This window comes from Kogia breviceps, chromosome 2 (genome assembly GCF_026419965.1).
Source record: "Kogia breviceps isolate mKogBre1 chromosome 2, mKogBre1 haplotype 1, whole genome shotgun sequence".
NCBI lineage: Eukaryota > Metazoa > Chordata > Mammalia > Artiodactyla > Physeteridae > Kogia > Kogia breviceps.
In genome coordinates this window covers 22652909-22672752 of record NC_081311.1, presented here as the reverse complement: position 1 = coordinate 22672752, position 19844 = coordinate 22652909, and the positions used below count along the sequence as shown (strand labels likewise).

The 19844-nt window shown below is 39.8% G+C and overlaps 1 protein-coding gene across 4 annotated transcripts in view; it reads right to left on the bottom strand.

Moving 5' to 3' along the window:
* The window catches only part of SORCS1 (sortilin related VPS10 domain containing receptor 1), a 565941-nt gene that overhangs the window by 179220 nt on the left and 366877 nt on the right, over positions 1 to 19844 (bottom strand). The gene's annotated exons all lie outside the window — the stretch shown is intronic.

Genomic DNA, 19844 nt, shown 5'->3' with positions numbered 1-19844 from the left:
CTGCAACGTATCATTTTCTAGCCCATTTATGCATTTTAGTTGGGACTGTAGAGTTTCATGGTTTTCTGCATGTTTTTAAGACCAATCGTTGTGATTAATAATGATGATGATGAGTGGTTGTCAGAGGCTTGTGGGGTGGGGATGGAGAAATGGGGAGAGGATGGTAAGAGTGCACAAACTTTCAGTTATAAGATGAATAAGGTCTGAGGATCTAATGTATAACATGGTGACTATAATTGAAAATGCTGTAACATGTAATTGCCATTTGCTGAGACAGTAGAACTTAAGTGTTCTCACACACACAAAAAGGTAAATATGTGAGGTAATGAATGTGCTAACTCGACTATGGAAATCCTTTCACAGTGTATACGTATATCAAATCATCACGTTGTACACAAAGTACATCACAATCCTATTTGTCAGGTATGCGTCAATAAAGCTAAAAAATAAGAAATCAATGAAAACCAGCATAAACATAAAATTTAATCCAAAATATTCTCTTGACGATCTCATTTTTGGAGGGAGATCTCAAGAATGGCTTCAAGAATCTCTATCCAATCATATAAGTAACTCTGACTTCAGGTATTAAGCACAAAGGTCTGGGCACATTTGCTTTATGCTTCTAGACTGCCCTGTACACATCCCTGTCATGGTTCATAATGATTTGCTGGGTCTCTTTGTATAAATGCTTCTCTTACTTCACTGAGCTCCCAAAAGGCAGGTGCTCTGTTTTTTTTGTCACTGTGTTCTCTGTGCTTACCAGAGCACAGGGAAGAATGTTTCCTCAATAGACATATAGACATGTTTACACTGGTCAATATTTACTATAATATCTGATATATTGGGTTGTTCAAGTACGGGACTCAGAAAGAATCTCTCTGTAAAAATGAGATGAAAAATTTCAGTTCAGGATCCTTTAATTATATAAAAAGACAATAGGTGGCTGTATCTTGTATATCTTTATATTGCCTTTATGTCTAATTGGGAAAATGAATTCCCTTCTTGAGCTGAATTTCATGGAAAGGAAGGAACACCATACTTTGCACATGCTGGTACCTTTGCCTGGAATAACTTCTTACCCTTCTTCTGCCTTCTTAACTCTTACGGTCTGTGGTTCAGCTGCAGATGAGTGAAGTTGAAAACAGTCTCACCAATGGGGGTGCCACTTAAGCTAAGTTGGTTATCCCTCCTCAGACTTCCCGAATTGTGCAAAAACTTTTGCATAGCACAAATTAGGCCATGTTTCAGGTGGTGGCTCATTTGTCTGTCCTTCTTATTGACAGACAAGCTCAAACCTTTCTGTTTTTCTGTGCCAGGTACCATGCATGCTATATACAGATATTCAATCAATGTTTACTGAATGCTTTTGGATAAAGGAGAAGTACACAACCAGCCATATCAGCATTCATCAGTTTATCTGTGTGTGTGATATTCGGTCAGTTACTTAACATCTCTGTGCTTTTATTTTATTTTTGAATGATAAAACGAGACTAAAATAAGTTCTCCTAGAATATACATCTTAAAGCACCAAGCAGATTCCTGGCACACAGCAAGGGTGTGTAGATAGATGGGGAATATTAATCCTGATGTGAAAATTAATCCTCATATGAAAATTAAAATTCATGTTGGTAATAAGAGCTTCTTGGGATATCAGGGGTACCCCATTAGCAAAAATGATTTATCATCGTAAATCAACAGACAAAATAAAAGTCAATAGCCCAGAGATCAACTATATGAATAAATAAAATCATTTATTTATTTAGTAAAACACTCTAATGCTCTATTATGTGTTAAGAACAAGGGCTACAGATTCCCTGGCTTTACAAGCTTTAGAGCTATGGGATAGACAGTAATCCAATGCAACAAGAGTTCTAATATTAAAGTTGGTATTTGAAGACATAGGAGAAATGTCCAGAGGAGAATGAATGTCCTGTAAGTCTTTACAGTAAATGGATTGAATCTTCAAGGATATGGAATGATATGATCAATGGATAGAGGGAGTGGAAGAACATTCTCCTTAGAGATAAATACCAACTCAAAAGGTCCCAGGTCAGAGAGAGGTTGTCCCATAGAGGTGTCTACTAGTAAGTCAACATGGTGGATCTAATGTTTTCACAGTAGAGCAGTAGCAGATAAAATGAAAATTTAGGCACTGTGTACATTATGCTAAGGTGTTGTATTTGATCCTAAAAGCCACACGATGCCACTGAAGAAAGTTATGCATAAGTTTACAAATGGCTGAAAAGAAGAACTTGTGCCCCTATCTATCTATGTGTAGGTCTCCCTGCCCAAGGAAAGCATAAGGTGAAGGCCCTCTAGGACATACTAGACTCAGCTCTGTTGATACAAACAAGACAAAGCCAGCCTCATGCATCTCCGCTTCCAGCATCTTAACTTGGTGCTCACATTTAGGAGATGTTTGGGAATAAAATCTAAGGATTATCATAGTCAAGAATGCAAATAAAACACTCACTCTGATATAGTGCGCCGTGAAGTTAGCAGTGCAACATCAGCCTTCTGAAATACAATCAGCCAAATGCAGCCTTCATAGACACTTTCCACGGAGAAACTCAAAAATGTCACTCGTTTATCATTCTCCTGGCATTTTGTCTGAGTTTATACCAACTTAATACACTGCTCAATAAATGCTGAGGAGTCATAAAATGTCCTGATACAGATAACCGCAGAGCAAGTATTAAAAAGTAAACACCGTGACGGGATAGCACCTATTTATTCAGATTGAGATTTGCAGCTGATGGCCAAGAGAGGAATGCGGAGAGATCTGCAGAAGAGCAGAGGCCGGGGCGTTGGAGACACCTGCACTCCTCCTTTTTGGTTTTAGATGGAGCATTCATGTTCCTGCAGGCTCTTTGTAAATAAAGCCCATAGAAGCAAGTGGTTCTGTCTGCTACGGAGAGAAGCAGCACAGTGCCAGCCTGTATTAGCGGCTGGATACCCTGATTTCCTCTTCTGTAGTCAAGGGTTTCCTCTTCACCTAATGCTACAGTTAGGCTCTCAAGACAAACATCATCAGGAAGGTCCTGGCTGATGCTGCAACTTTTACTCCTGAACAAAGCAGCTTAGCCTGAGGTCTCATCTCCTGCCCATGTGGGGGAAATGAGCTAGAAAAGATAAAATAAAAAGCAGCCTAAAGGCGGCATTTTAACCTCCCCTGTAAGCCTAAGAAACATGCTTGCTTGCTTTCTTCTGTTTTCCACACGGTTACACTGGTTTCCCAGAAATGAAGGAAGCTACTACGAATAACAAATAGACAGACAAATAAAAATGATGCTTAGATTTTTTTAATGCATAATGGCTACAGAGAATCAGCATGGCCAACACCCTCAAACTCCTTAAATTCTGCATTTTGTCATTTTTACTCCCCAAACCAGAAGCCTGGCTGTTAAGTTATGACATTTACAACAAAAGGCAGAGCAGAGAGAGACAGACAGACAGAAAGACAGACAAAGAGAAAGTGTGTGTAGGAGAGCAAAGCAAGGAACGGGGTGTCTGAGCTAGAGTGAAGGAATACATAAAGCTCAGGATGGTTGTGGGAGGCGAGGTTTGTGGCATGACGTGCTGGGTACACATAAAGCTGAAAGTTGAAAGAGAAATGAAAGTGCTTAGAAGTAAGCAGCATGTCTCTCCAGTTATCGACCATTCTTCTAAATCGGTCGAGGCAAACCATTCTTCTACAGGGCTTCCCTATCCTTTCCCATTTTCCCTTGTTCTAATGTAATGATTTTGCTTCTTACACCACTGGTTGCATTTCCGGTTTCCCTCTTATTTCCCCACTTTTATAGCCCCTCCCCATCTTTGTCTTTGTTGTTTCCCGAATACAGATGAGGAGATCTAGAGAGATCACGAGATTACCAGATCACAAGCCTGATCCCCAAACAGAAACAACAGTGCCAATAAGATATAGAGAAATATACTTTAAATGATCAAAGAGTGTGGGATTGAGGTAAAAGAGGAGCTCACATTATTTTTTAAGAAGGTTTCTTGTTATCTTTTAAAACTGTAGTGGTATCATACCCTATGTATTTTTTAGCAACTTGTTAATTTTACTCAATAATGTATCTTGGAGACTGTTCCATGCCAGAACCTAACATTAATGAGAGAGATCTCTAACTACTTTATTGCAATCTATTAAATGAAAATACCCAATTTATCTAACTATTGTCTATTGATTAACCCAAAGCAAAAACGTATATAAAAGGAAAAAAAATGCTACTGGAAATGCACATTCAAAATTCATAACAGTAGTCACCTCTGAGAGGTTTTAGAATGGTGGGGTAATAGTCAATGGGATCATTATACTTATCAGTAATCTTTTAATACAAAGAGGATGTATTTATGCATTACTTTTAATATTAATAAACCTGTACTATTAATAAAAACAAGAAAATTTCTACAGTCAGGAAAACAAAGACTAAGGCAGGTGTAATCGATGTGTGCAAATGATAAAGATATAGAGAGGAGAGATAAGTGATGTTTGTATGAGGAGGAGATATGGAATTTCCTTAAACTTCAGAATACTTACAACTCGGGTACCATCTTACTAGAGAGTGCTTGCAAGGCTTAAGCTGTGACAGGAAAAAAAAAATGCCAGGGATACCAGGAGGTATGTGTTTGTGCTGATCTTAAATTCAGAGTGAGAGGAGGAAGGTGTGAAGGTCTTGCTTGGGACTGGACGGGCCATATTAACAGAAGACAAGGAGAGGAAAGAACTTCAATTCCCCTTTCTTTCCATATCTGTTAAGGACAAAGAACTTCAGATCAGCAGGTAGAACAAATATGAGTGTAAAGGAATGGAAACCTGAGTATTTTACTGCTAGAGACAATCTGACCCCAGAGAGATTATAGTCCACAAGATAATTCCAAGGGCAGCAATCTCCAAAATTTTTGTTTGAACACAACAAGCAAGAGAAAAACAAATGAGCACACACCCATACATGAGTTGTTAGTAATAAGCTGTGGAAATGCACCAGAGTATTTATATATTAACTTTAAAAAGTATACACAAAATAGAAATCAAAATATAAGCAAGCAAAAAGTCAGAAATTCTAATATTTTCTCCCCATGTCTCCATGAATCATCAAACCTCCCAGCACCCTGGGGTGCTGTTGCAGGTAACTCACCATGGAGACCGTTGCTCTAGACTGAGGATTCCTGGGACATCCTTAACACTTAACACACAGCAGGGCAGACAGCAGATCCTCAATTAAATTTTTTAATGAATGAATGAATGAGTTCAACAAATATTTACTGAATACCAACAATGTGCCAGCGGTAGTTCTAGGTGCTGAGGGTTTAGCAGTGAATAACAGAGAGGAAAATCCCTGCTCCTCATGAAGTTTACATTTCAATAGAGAAGACAGGGAGTGTATAACTATAAATATATATCAGGTGTATGTTATATACAATGTATCATTTCTTGAAAGCTGTGTAGAAAAAAATATATATATAAGGGACTGAAACTATAGCAAAAATAAACTATTGTCAAATGATGTTGATCAATGGCTGGTGTCCATCTGTTAACTGTGGCATGGATGTCACATAGGGCCTGCAAGGCTGTGCCCTTGTTAGTGTCCTGCTCAACAAGAATCAACAACTTGGATAAGAATACATATCATGTGCCTAGAAAATTCACATATGACACAAATTCAGAAAAATAATGATGAGATAAGAGAAAGGGTATGTTAACCCTGAAAGCAATTTACTTGCCTAAAGTCATAGGGCTAAGAAATGATACAATCAGATTGGAACCTAGGCTTTCTAATTTCTCTACAACTCCATGTACCACCTGTAGAAAGGTTGATAATAATAATACTTAATAATAATAGTGTTGTAAAGAGTAAAAGAAAGAGTACACACAGCTACCACTATTGTCAACAGTATGAATTAAGGGATCCTTTAGATATGAAAAGACTGTTAGAGAGGAACTAGTCCAAACACCACATGTCACAATTAAGGAAACCAACGCTTCAAGAGAGTAAATAACCTTGCCCAAGGTCACACCACTCAGAGAGTGTCAGGTTGGAACTACTAACCCAGGCTCTTGACTCACTAGTGATCCATCCTTCTCTTAAAAAAAAAAAAAAAAATCCCTTTTCTTTTCACTCCTTTGTGTCTCAGAAAAGTCAGGATTAACTCAGAAGGCAATGTGTGTGTCTTACACTGAAAAGATAAAGAGAAATAATGGGAAAACTTCAGACATTCTGAAAACCTGCAAGGATTAAGTGTTGCTATGGTCTGAATGTGTCTCTCCAAAATTCACATGTTTAAACCTAAACTCCGGGCTTCCCTGGTGGCGCAGTGGTTGAGAATCCGCCTGCCGATGCAGGGGACACGGGTTCGTGCCCTGGTCCGGGAAGATCCCACATGCCGCGGAGCAACTAAGCCCGTGAGCCATGGCCGCTAGGCCTGCGCGTCCGGAGCCTGTGCTCCGCAACGGGAGAGGCCACAACAGTGAGAGGCCCGCATACCGCAAAAAAAAAAAAAAAAAAAAAACCCTAAACTCCAAGGTGATGGTATTAGGAAGTGGGGCCTTTGGCACTGATGAGGTCACAAGGGTGGAGCCCTCATGAATGGGATCAGTGCCTTTATAAAAGAGGACAGAGAAGCTCCCTTGCAGCTTCCACCATATGTGGACACAGTGAGAAGATAGCTGCCTACAATCTGGAAGAGGGCCTTCATCAAAACCATACCATGCTGGTACCCTAATCCCAGACTTCCAGACTTCAAACCTGTGAGAGATAATTTCTGTTGTTAATAAACCACCCAGTATGTAGTATTTTGTTATAGCAGTCCAAGTGGACTAACACAAATGTACTGGGGAGTATGGCTGCATGGGCCAAGGCATGTTTGAGAGGGTTCCATGTCCTAGATATTAGAAACAGAATGGATATTAAGTTTAGTTTACTGCACTCCAATGTTCATTGCAGCACTATTTACAAGAGCCAGGACATGGGAGCAACATAAATGTCCATCAACAGAGGAATAGATAAAGAAGATGTGGTACATATCTACAATGGAATATTACTCAGCCATAAAAAGGAATGAAACTGAGTCATTTGTAGAGACATGGATGGACCTAGAGACTGTCATACAGAGTGAAGTAAAACAGAGAAAAATATCATATATTAATGCATATATGTGGAATCTATAAAAATTGGTATAGACGATCTTATTTACAAAGCAGAAGTAGAGACACAGACGTAGAGAACAAATGTATGGATACCATGGGGGAAAATGGGGGTGGGATGAATTGGGAGATTGGGATTGACATAAATACACTATTGATTCTGTGTATAAAATAGATAACTAATGAGAGCCTACTGTATAGCACAGGGAGCTCTACTCAGTGCTCTGTGGTGACCTGAATGAGAAGGAACTCCAAAAAAGAGGGGATATATGTATATGTATAGCTGATTCACTTTGCTGTACAGTATAAACTAACAAAATATGTTAAAGTAACTAAAGCCCAATTTAAAAAAAAGAAACAGAAAAAAAAATTTAGTTTAGACACTCAAGTATCAGGGCTTCAGCTTGAATGTGGCTTCTCTGTAGTTACTTGCAAAATGACTAATAAATTTTGACCTTTCGGAGAAACACAGAATCAGTCTCCACACTGGGCTGCCACGTCCCTGGTCCACACATAAGGTCGATTTAACCATCCTTGAGTAGCTTCTCTATACTTTTTCAGCTTATGATTACACAAAAACATGCTCTGGCTTTGTTGCTGGGTATTGGTACTTCTGAAAACGTACCCTGAGAGGCTACTGCTTACAAGGCCCTCAGTGGAAAAGGGAAAGTGATCTGCTCAGTAGAACTTGGGTGGGGAGCCCGGGTAAAATAGGGTTAGATACAGGAGGAAATTAGATTTATCTTCACCACAGAGACAAATTCCTGGGGTGTCAAATGGCAGCTATTCTCCTTAGTATTTTGTTTATTCACAAAGCATTTCTGGAGTTTTGAATATAAGGTATGAAGAGATTTGAAACTGGGCAAATACAGAGATGATATCCTATGAAAATACTCTGAATGCTGTGTCAGTTGGCCTTTGAACTCTTATTAATTGCTTGGCCAAGGAAACTAACGTGATGATGGCACCTTTTAATTTGCTTTAAAACAATTAGTACCCCACTATGGATGGAAACATTTCAGAGTGATAGAAAAAGAAGAGAGGAGAATGGGAGAGGAGAGAAGGGGAAAGGAAATCAGAAAGGAGGGGAGGTGGGGGAGGAGGAAGGGAGAACAGGCAGAAAAGGGAGTGAAAGAGGGGGTGGGGAAGAGAAGATGGGGAGAAAAAGAAGAGTATATGAAAGAGGTGGAGACAAGAGGTGGAGGAGGAGAAGGAAGAGGAGGAGAGAAGAGATTGCATTCTCTGGGGCTACCCTGCCGTGATCACAGTGTCTCTCTGTTGGTTGTCTCCCACCGTCCCCAACCCTTGGGAAATACGCTTGACTGCTTTATTGTTACTATTATTGCTTTATTATTTATTATTATAAATAACACTGCTTTAAAAAATCTAATTGTAGAAGTAATATGTGCTCATTTAAAGTATAATGAAAAGTACACCAAAATATATAAAGGAAAATAAAACACTTAGAAATAACCACCTTAACATTTTGTTGTTGATTCTTTAGTGCTTTTTCTATGTTTGTGTAGGCATTCCTTTTTTAAAATGACTTCTGCATCATAGCACTGACATAACATAACAGAATACTGGAATGCACTGTTTTGCCAACTGTACAATAGTCTGTTTCCTTAACTAACATTCTGACCAGGGGGCATTGTTAAGTCTGTACATGACACTGTACTGATTATCTCTATAGATAAATATCTGCCAGTGAGATGAAATATTTTTATGTTAACTGCCATTTTCTTTCCTTTCATAAATTGCCTGTCCCTGTTCTTGGTCCTTACATCTATATACATATTTTTTTCCTTCAGGTTTTTCATTTATAAGAGTGCTTAACTGTTCAGAATACTTACCCATTTCCTATACTGCATTTTTCATGTATTTTTCAATTGGTCAATTTGGAACCTGCATTCTTTGTCTTGGGAATTAAAATCACAGTTGAGCAACAGAGGTCAGTATACTTTATAGAGGTTTGCTTTGTTTTGGAGAGAGCCTGAAGCCTGCATTTTTCCATGGCTAGGAAAGAAGAGAGATGGGGAAAGGGAAAAAAGTGTGCACGTGTGAGTGTGCGTGCATGTGCGTGCGTTCACACGTACCCCCAAGTCACCCTCCTTAGCGTGAAGATGTGAGATGCCCAACTGAACAGAGGGGAGAGCCCAGAACTCCTGGGGGAATCCCCACCTCCACGGCCAATAAGGCGAATGTGTCACTGGGAAAAGGTATTCCCTTCTGAGTTCTTCATCCCAGGTCAGTTTATGTTTGTTTTTCTTTTTTTTTTTTTTTTTTTTTTTAGCGGTACGCGGGCCTCTCACTGCTGTGGCCTCTCCCGTTGTGGAGCACAGGCTCCAGACGCGCAGGCTCAGCGGCCATGGCTCACGGGCCCAGCCGCTCCGCCGCATGTGGGATCTTCCCGGACCGGGGCACAAACCCGTGTCCCCTGCATCGGCAGGTGGACTCTCAACCACTACGCCACCAGGGAAGCCCCCCAGGTGAGACTTTAAAATGTTCCTTTAAGAAGGACTTTATTAGGCAGAGAGGTCTTGCCCTGAATTAGCAGGTGGCACAGTAATGGCACCTTAATGCCTAACAGGGATTATCTGACCATAGGCTCAGCACCAAAGAACAGAGATTCCTGAGGTGAAGAAGAAATAACAAAACATAATCCAGAAATGGGCTTATACATTGTCTTTTCTGGTCACCTCATTGGCTGAGCAATTAAATAATGCTATAAATAAATAAACTGTCAAATGGAGCAATTATTCCTCAGAAGAATTCCAATGAATACATATATGAGATTATCAGTATGGAAAATTTCCATTAGAATACCACAGTCATAATTGTTGCAGGCAAGATTGACTGAAGAGTCCTAAAATTAGAGAGCAAAACACATAACCTCAAAATATCTCTCTCAACATATTTAATGATCATGGTGGTTTTGACATATATTCACACAGTTTTTAATACTCCTTCTACCAGGAGTTGGAGCTTGATTCTCCTTCCCTGGTGTGGGAACTGGACTCAGGGACTTGCCTCCAACAAACAGAGGTTGGAGCAGGGAAAACAGTACCTCTGCAATGGAGAAACCTGGCAGATACCACCTCAATCAAGTGATCAAGGTTACCATCATCAGCAGTAGGACATATTGATATCTTGCACTCTTTGATGTGACGTCATGAGAAGGGCATACCATTTCTGTGATTTTCTTCGGAACCATGTATAACACTGTAATCATGAAAAAATATCAGACTGACCCAATCTGAGGAACATTCTACAAAACACCTGACTAGCACACCTCAAAACTGTCCAGGTCATCAAAGACAAGGAAAGTGGGAGATTTGAGGAGACGAAAAAAGACATGACAAATAAATGCAATGTAGGATGCTTATCTGGATCCTAGATGGGGAAAAAAAAGGACATTAGTAGAAAACCTGGAAAGATCCAAATACAGTCTCCAGTTTGTAGTATTAGATCAATGTTAATTTCCCAGTTATGAATATCACACCATGGTTATATAAGATGTTAGCATGAGGTAAGTTTATGGGAACTCTCTTATTCTTTGAAATTCTTCTGTAATTCTAAAATTATTTCAAAATAAAAAATTAGGGAGCGAAAACTACCCACATCTTATAAGGATAGACTCTATTATAGCAAAGCGACTATAAACAGGAACACGATCTGTGTTAACATGATCATGTTATCATGAGGAGTAGATTGGTCCCGTTGTCATTTCATCCTGTAAAGCAAGTAAAATACTGTTTCATTTCCACTGTCAAGAGTGTATGATTCATAGATTTCAACAATCACAAAAGATGAAGTTATTTGATTTTTTAAAGAAATGTTAAGATCAGAGAAATGGCTCTTATTACTGGGATGTTTCTACTCTCCATTTGTTTAGAAATAGAAAACAATGTGGAGAGCCAGAGTCTATTTATTCTAGGGCTGCCCTGGTTACCATGGGAAAAGCCTGATTTCACCTGACAACATAAATGCGTTGGGCCCAGGAGCTGTTGAAATTCGAGGTCAGATGTGAGGTTTGGCTGTATGCTATCGCTATGGCTGTTTCAGATTCCTCTCAAGCATCTCGTTTTCCTTGCCTACTGAATTACTCAGGAAGGTTAACTGCTCATAGGAGGCACATGGAAGAGCTAGTTTGTTCTCTGGGTTGGGGTTGGTGATGCAGAAGCTAACCCAGGCACATAAATATTCTAACAAGTTTCATCTTGTCACAATAGAGTAATAAAGTTGCTCTGTTCAGCACATGATAATGGCTTTGTAATTCAATTACTGGTGGCATTTGTCTTCTGGGATTTATCTGCCTTAAACTTCAACACTCATGTAAAACCCTTTACCATAAATCTCATAAATGGCGCAGCAAGTTCCATTCCCCCCACTCCACCTCAGGGCACATCTTGCCACGCCTGTGAAAACCTTGACAGCTTTCTCTAAATGATGGAATTGTTCTGTTTGGAGGTGTTGAAGTTTTAAGTGCCAGAGCCAACAATGAAAAAACAGTGGGAATAGTGTATTTCCTCTAGTTATTGTCTTTAGAGGAAGACAGATCCTGACAGACAGATAGGCAAAATTCCATTCTTAATCCAAAGGGCTGTTTTCAGCCACTTACTTAGAATTTTGTAGAAGGGATTCCTGCAAGTCAGAAGTCAGATATGATGAGCCCTACGTTTTTTAAGAATCCTGAGATTCTGATGCATAAACACATCAGGGCTAGTCATCTACAAGGATTCAGCATCTTACAGTTGCTTTTAAGATCTTCCTCAGCCCACTCTGCATTTCATTCCTACCCAGTCAAATGATCCAGGTTCTGGGTCTCCACTACCCTCCTGGGTAGAATTCACCATTCCATATCTCTTTAGTTATCTATTTAGACAACCCTATCTAACCTGTGATTTGAAAAATAAATATCTGTGGTTGTCTCATCTCCAGTATCCACTCCTCATCTTTCAATCATTCAACAGATATTTATTGTGCACCCATCTCATCAATTCCAAAACGCTCTTTTCTTAAAAGTTTTAACACCTCTTAAATTAGTAGATGTCTTAAAATCATTGAAATGATAAAGTTTAATAGGCAGAATTATTTTGACAGATACACAAAATCAGGGTGCATCCTCATTTAATGAAATTTTAGGTTTGAAGCTACATGGTGTATGCCAGGTACCGTTCTGGGCACTTTACTATCCTAAATTTTTGGTTCATTTCTTCTCATCTTTGGCCTATTAACAGACAAATTCCTTTCCTTAGGAGCCATTCCCTAGAGACCCATCCTCATCTAATTTAATATAAATATATTTGTGTGTGTGTGTGTGTGTGTGTGTGTGTAAATCTTTTCCTTTCTTTTTCCTCTTTCCCATTCCTCTGTTTTGACATAAAATGTGTTAAGGTGGCTGGCCTTACATGTTGGTATTTTACTTATGGAATACAGAAAGGGGAAGTATGACCCCGTAGAAGAAGAATACCATCCAAGGATATTCCCGACGTGGGCAATTGTTTTTTCATCTTTTTAGGAAGATATTTATCAAGTTTTCACTTGTATGGGGGGTTCTCTCATGCTAGGTAGATGCATAATTTTGTTTTTGTTTTCATTTGGAAGTCATACATGATTTAAAATGATGTGCACAGGTGCCAAGTTTTCAAGGGGTGGACTCTGGTGATTTTGCACTGGATCAACCTGGCAAAGATGCGACTATGTTTTCCAGAGTCTCTGTATGGTTTCCAGTTACAGTGGACTGAAAGGAAATACGTGTGACATCTGCAAGGCAGGAGGGAAGTAGTGGCTATTTCACTCTGAAGGTCCTTTTGGCTAGAGGCGGTGGGAGGCACTGCAGAAGAACTGGTAGTTTCTATCTAGTTTGTCCTTGCTCTTCCGTTCACAATTACAAGTCCAGCTTTTCTTCCAAACTTCCAGTCTTATGACCTTAGGCGTCAAGACAGATGCTTGCCTGCAAACTCACAGAGGGGCAGCTATGCAGGGGCAATATCCTTCCACAGACTTCTCTAGGGGCTCCCTTGGCAACCCCACCTCAGCAGCTGAAGGCCCCCTTGAGGGCAGGGGCTGTTTCCTCTATCTTTATGGCCAGGAGTTAGCTCTGAAAATGACTCAACTGATGTAAATTAAATGAATTGTAAGATAAGAGTTTTCAACTATCTGAAAAGCTACAAAATAAAACAGTAAGCTGGGGCTTCCCTGGTGGCGCAGTGGTTGAGAGTCCGCCTGCCGATGCAGGGGACGCGGGTTCGTGCCCCGGTCCGGGAGGATCCCACATGCCGCGGAGCGGCTGGGCCCGTGAGCCATGGCCACTGAGCCTGCGCGTCCGGAGCCTGTGCTCCGCAACGGGAGAGGGCACAACAGTGAGAGGCCCGCGTACCACAAAAAAACAAAACACCACAAAAATAATAATTATGATAATATACCATTTTTGATTCTCAAAATAAGCCTTCAAATAAGGAAACTGAAGCTCGGGCAGGTGAAGTAGTTTCTCAAGATCACCCAGGTAGTAGAGTGTGAAGCTCAGATTTGAAGTTTCATATGCTGGCTCTAAGCCTGTACTCTTTCAACCAATCCCACATGCAGACCTGTAATACAATGCATGCTATGTATGACACATTACGTTTGATTTATGACATAATCACATTTAAATTCGAAGAAAGAGATTCTTCTTGCCTAGAAAAACAAGAAGAACCAAAGAAGGCTACATGGTAGATGCAGCCATCAGCATAAGGCCATAAAAGTCTGATACTGTGATCCTAATATTGACAAATAGCCTCATACATTATCTTTGCATTCAAAGACCAAAACTGTCCTGATACATAGTAGGTGCTAAAATTAATCACTGCAAAAATGAAAAAGGACAGTTTATCCCCAGGTAAGAGTTGTATAAAACCATAGAGATAAGAGGTATAGACTGCTCCATAGACTAACCAGTGCTTAGAATTTTTATCTGGCCTTTTGGAATTTGGCACAAAGAACTAGGAGCATGGCGGTTGGGTCAGAAAATATATATCTGAACCCAGGTTTGCAAGAACCTGGTTACATTCTTACTCTTTTTAATTTTATGTTGTAGGCAATGAGGAATGGGGCAAACACTTGATCAGGGAAATGCTTACACGATTCCTTTGGCAGTAGTTACGATGTGAGGAGATGGATGGAGGGGCCTTTTCACTATTCCTAGTAAGGGGGATGCTGAACCAGTATGATGCTAGGGAGGGTGGAAGAGGAGGTGGACAGATATAACTTCACTGAGGTAGAACCACTGGGACCTGGAAACCCAAAGATTTAAGAGTGAGTAAGAGAACAGAGTTGAATATGACTCGAAGGCACTGAGGCTGGGATATAGGGAATACAGAAATATGGAAGCTATAGAAAAAGTTGATTTTGAATGGCGGGATGTTCCACTGCCAGCTCACATAAAATCGAAAGCGAGTGATGGTGTTTTTTAAGATGTTCTCTGCAGAAAATGACTGGTTTCAAAGATGTGGGTGAAGGATGAGGCAGAGTATCTTTAAAGATAGCCATACACCCTATCTAATCCAATACTATCCAATACAGTATCACATTTTTTAGTTATTTTGATAGCATAGAGTTTTACTTTATACATTACATTTTACATATATATGTATATATACATATATATATTTGGGTTTTTTTGGTAACATCATTAGACTTCACCCCGTTTCCAGTCTGCAAGACCTGAGAAAGGAAAAGTAGAGAGAATTCTCTTGTTATTGAATCCATTAAACCCATCTGGGGAAAGAGACAAGAGTGATCTCATGCCATATCCCCTCCAAGCCCCTTTGGTGTGAGTGGCTTAGAAGTCTTGGAGATGCTGTGTTGAATGCCAGCATATCTGAAGGAAGAAGAGGAAGAAGGGTCATGGTGACTTGGTGAATATAAAACAAGCTATCAAACAACAAGGCAAATAAAATGCTGGAATTGGCTTGGCAGCAATATTCAACAAGGACTAGATGATGAGCAGTAGTGCCATGAATCAGCACAGAGAGAAACTATTTTAAGTCCCAGAGTGTTTTCTGACTATAGCCAGATATATTAACAAAAGTTTATGGATCTGCCTCTTATGCCTGAGGTTAGATGAGAGGACCTCCGGTAGGGAGTGATGACTTCAGTATAACTTGGCTGCACACCTGAAACCAACACAACACTGTAAATCAATTATACTTCAATTAAAAAAAAATGTCTTTGGAAACAAAAGAAAAGAAAGAAAAAAGAAAAGAGCTGATGACTTCCATGAGCCTCTGGATCAAGTAGAGTCTAGAAGAAGTTAGACCTGATTTATCAGATCCATGAGCCAATACTGCTTTAAAATTTTTTTTTTTCTTAAAACAGGTTGCATTTTTCTATCACAGGTCTTGACGGAGTGTTGATCAATAAATCATTTCACATCACTGATTTGAGGATTGTTTAAAACAACATATGCAAAGCACTCTGCACAGAGCTTGGCACACAGTAAGTGCTCAAGAAATGGGACTTGTTGCCAAAGATGGGCAATGGGAAGTCATTCACACTCACTGGCATTGAACAATGGGGATGAATGAGAATGTGGAAACTTGCTCAAACACATTGAGCACGGAGCCAGAAGTATCCCTATATCCCTCTGCTAAATAATACAGCTGTCTTATGCCCCCTGAGGGATACCACTGAAACAAGATGGCATTCCAGAATAGCAACAGGCTCATTGTCGAGCCGACTCTTAATTTTCCATGTGTGAATTTGTCACAGAAAACATGTCATCGCCATTCAGCTGTCCCTGTTTCCAGCCAGCCCCCTATATGTCAGAACGACATAAGCAATAAGGTACATCTGAATGTATTTTTAATTAAGTGAAACAGTTCTAAGATTGCCTTGTCTTTTGCACAGATGATAGATCACTGAGTGGTTTCTAACGAAAACTGCTTTCCATTGCTTTGTCCTAAACTCGAATCAGATGCCAGCAAACCACATTCATCAACCTCTAACAGTAAACTTGGCTTTTGGCAAAAGCTTCACTTATTCAAGGCATTTGGCTAACACTGGTCCTCCATTTCATGTTCTTCTTCAGTGTCAAATGCAACACACGTTGGCTCTTATCTATCCAACTGTTAAATTAACAGCTATTATGGGGGATACAGGTGGAAAATAAGTCTTGAGTTTTGAGCTGATCTTATTTACTATCGCAAGCAAGAGCCATGGACCCAGAGAGACCAAGTTTCAAAACCTGGCTGTATTACATTTTATGTTGGGTAAACGACATCACTTTTCTATTTCATCAAAATGAGAGTACAAATCCCTACCTCACAATCCTGTTATGAGGATCAAAGGGCATGATTTATCATGGGCCCAGACCATTGTATATAGTTAATTAACAAATACAAATCCCTATTATGGAACATTATCTTGCTGGCACTCAATTCTCCCGTCTGTATTTTTTCCATAATGAAAATCTATCCCTCTATTTTATGATAACAGAATCTTTTTCTCTTTTTTTTTCCTTTTTAGAAATCTTCTCTCCTCCAACCTTGAGCCATGCAGTTTAACTGGGACTCAACACCATTTCCTGCTTTAGTTCCCAGGGAAGATATGTGTCTGACCTACATAAGTAATGCAGGCTACTGGGATTCAATCCCTGGAAACATGAGGAAAGAGGCAGACTGGTTTGATGGAGCTTCCAAACTGTTAGGTTGTAAGACTAAAGATGCTGATGTCCATCATTGCTACGAATGGGGAAAGCAACCTGAGACAGAAGCCAACATGGGGGAGAAACAAAACTAAGAGACATAAAAAGTCAGCTACTATTAATAATATTACTATTAGCCAGTGGGAACTTAAAACAACTCTTAGATGCCAGGCATATAACCAGTTCACAAGAAACATCTCATTTGATTACGTAGGTATTAATTATCTTCACTTTACAGGGGGAAAAAACTGAGGCACACAGAACTTAACTTCCCCATGACCCCTTACTTAGTAAATGGCAAAGCTAGAACTCACACCTCAGTATCTCTGAGCTCCTTAACTTCCAGGCTGTAGTTCCTCCAGTATAATTGATTTCTGACATAGTAAAGAACAAGACTGCTATAGCAGTTAGTTGAATGAAAAGATACCTATTCTATTAAGGGCAATATTGTGCTAAAATATGTTTTATAAGATGCCCTAAACATGTAAATCAGTTTTGGAAGCAATTTAAACTCCTTGGAAGAAAGTTCATATGTATGTCAGTATGATAGTACAATCATGAATATTGAGGATAAACTGTTACACTCCATAATTGTTTCACAATTGCCATTGATTACTTCCAGAGGTGGCATTACTACTGCCACCCAAAATAAAGATATTTCTTAAGTGTACTAGGTGATGAGGAAAAGATATGAATTCATCTTCATTTTTCTCCATGGGAAATGCTATATTATTACCCAGGGTCACTCATCAATTCAGTTTAGCACTAGAAAAGTTCCCCTTAGTCACCTCTACACTCCCACAGCCAGGCTTCAAGCAGAAATGATTAATGAGAGCTTCTTTCAATTAAGCTTGCTGAATAATCCTAGATAGCCCTATAGTTCTTATGTAATTTGAAGCAAATGATTTCCAGGAGTCTAATAAAGACTGCTTTGAATGACACCTTTTCTGCCAGCCTTAGGAAGTTGCTCATTCAAAAAATACAGACCATGTGGCCAGAGACCAAGAGATTTCATCAACAGTCATGTGCACTGTGCAATTTACAAGGTATCATGCTTTCTCTGGAAAAACCAACCTAGCTTAAAGAACCGAAGGAGGCCATTTGCCAAGTCCAGTTGGAGAGAGACACACGCAGGCATGGTGGCCAAAAGAGCTTTGGATTTTCTCTACTCATCTGCCTGAATGGGCTAGATTTCTAGGGCTTACAGCTCCAGCCCAGAAAAATAATTCCAAGAGGCCTAGGCAATAGAGTCGACTGATTTAGTAGCTCATGGGCTTTGAAGCCATTCTGCCTGCATTTGAATCCTGGCTCTGCCACTTTCCCGCTGTGTGACCTTGGCTAAATTACTTGACCTCTCCATTACAAAGGTTTCCAATCTGTTATGGATTATAATGCAAGGCTTACTTCATAGAATTGTTCTGAGGATTAAATTGCTTAAATTTGAATAATGCCTATCACAATATCAGGCCTTGAATGGAGAGACTCCATTCCCAGAGGCAGAGAAGGGGTATCATTCATTTCACTCAACAGACAGATTAATTAGAATTTATATATCATCATGTGTATAGTTTTTATAAAGATAATGATATGACATTTGGTTACAAGGGCTTTGCTAATCAGGCTTACAGATAGAAGAACCCCATTCCAAGAACAGATAAGAATGGGTTCAATTACTACCAGCCAAAGCCATGATGGATTTGTTCACCTCCCCAAGCTGTGTGTAAATAAGCCCTTCAGTGAGCTAGAAGATACTGTGTACCGTGTACCGCTTAACATGGGAAGTTCTCTCATCGGTTTTTGTTTTTGGTCAATGTTTTTCTTTGTTTCTATTGGTTGGAACAAACTTCTCTCCAGTCATTTGAGAACTGCAACTTTCTGCCTTCAATTGCTGGGTCCACATGCAGATATATTCAGTCACTTGGAAGCAGGACTTAAGGAACGACTGGTCCCTCATACCTTCTCATTGGCAAAGCATCAACTTCATTTCCAGGTTAAACCAGGGGAACCACATTAATTTCATTTGGTCTTCTATTTATTTATTCTCTGAGGCCTTTCTATGAACGTGTAACCCCCAGTAAAAGAGAAAAAAATGTGGACCTGCTTTCCAAAAAGTGACTTTATAATTTACAGGCAAAACACATGGAGATGCAAGGTATCTCATGAATAAGGGACAAAATGAATAAGTGAGGAAGAGAAGAAATGCTGATCAGAGAAGGGAGACTCAGTGACAGCTACAACTGAATTCCTGGAGAGGGGCATCCAGCTTAGATGCCAGAAACAAAGCTTCAGCCATTCCTTAGTGGGAGCAGCAAGGAAGAGGTGAATAAGTTCTGAGCAACAGAAACCCTATGTGGTTATCAATGTCTCTGTGATGCGGGAAGAAGTATCTTTCCATATAGAAGACTCTATGTGTTAACTCTGAGCCAGTTTGTTTGCAAATGACTTGTATTTTACTTTTTCAGGCAGTTTCACTAGTGTTTGAAGAGATTTATCTGTTCTCTGGCTTTCAAATCCCACAGGGTCTTAGGGCAGTGTTTGAAAATAAGAAAGATAAAAATGCATTCCTCTTAGAAGTGAGAGAATTGGAGTGGTGGGGGAAGCTATTAGGTACGTGGAAGTCCCAAGGTATGACGAGAGGCGGTGTGATTTCAGGAGTAAAGGGGAGACAACTTTTACTGTCCCAGTTGCGGGAAGCTTATTGGCTCCTAAAAGGTCACTGCACCAATGATTCTCAATGATGTGAACAAGGGATATTTAAACTCTTGTCTGAGCTCGTTCTGCAGAGCACTGTTTATACTAGCAGAAGTCTGAAAACAACCTCGATGCCTTTTCCATAGGCAGATTAGATAAATTAGGATAAGGCAGAATCACATCTTTTATAGGGTTTAGGTTGTAAATTCAAAAGGGACTGATACATAATGTCAACATTACACTAGAAGGCTTTGTACTTTGTTCTTATTTTGCCGGGATCTAGGCCCTTGGAAACTCAGAAGCTAAAAGGAACTTGTATTA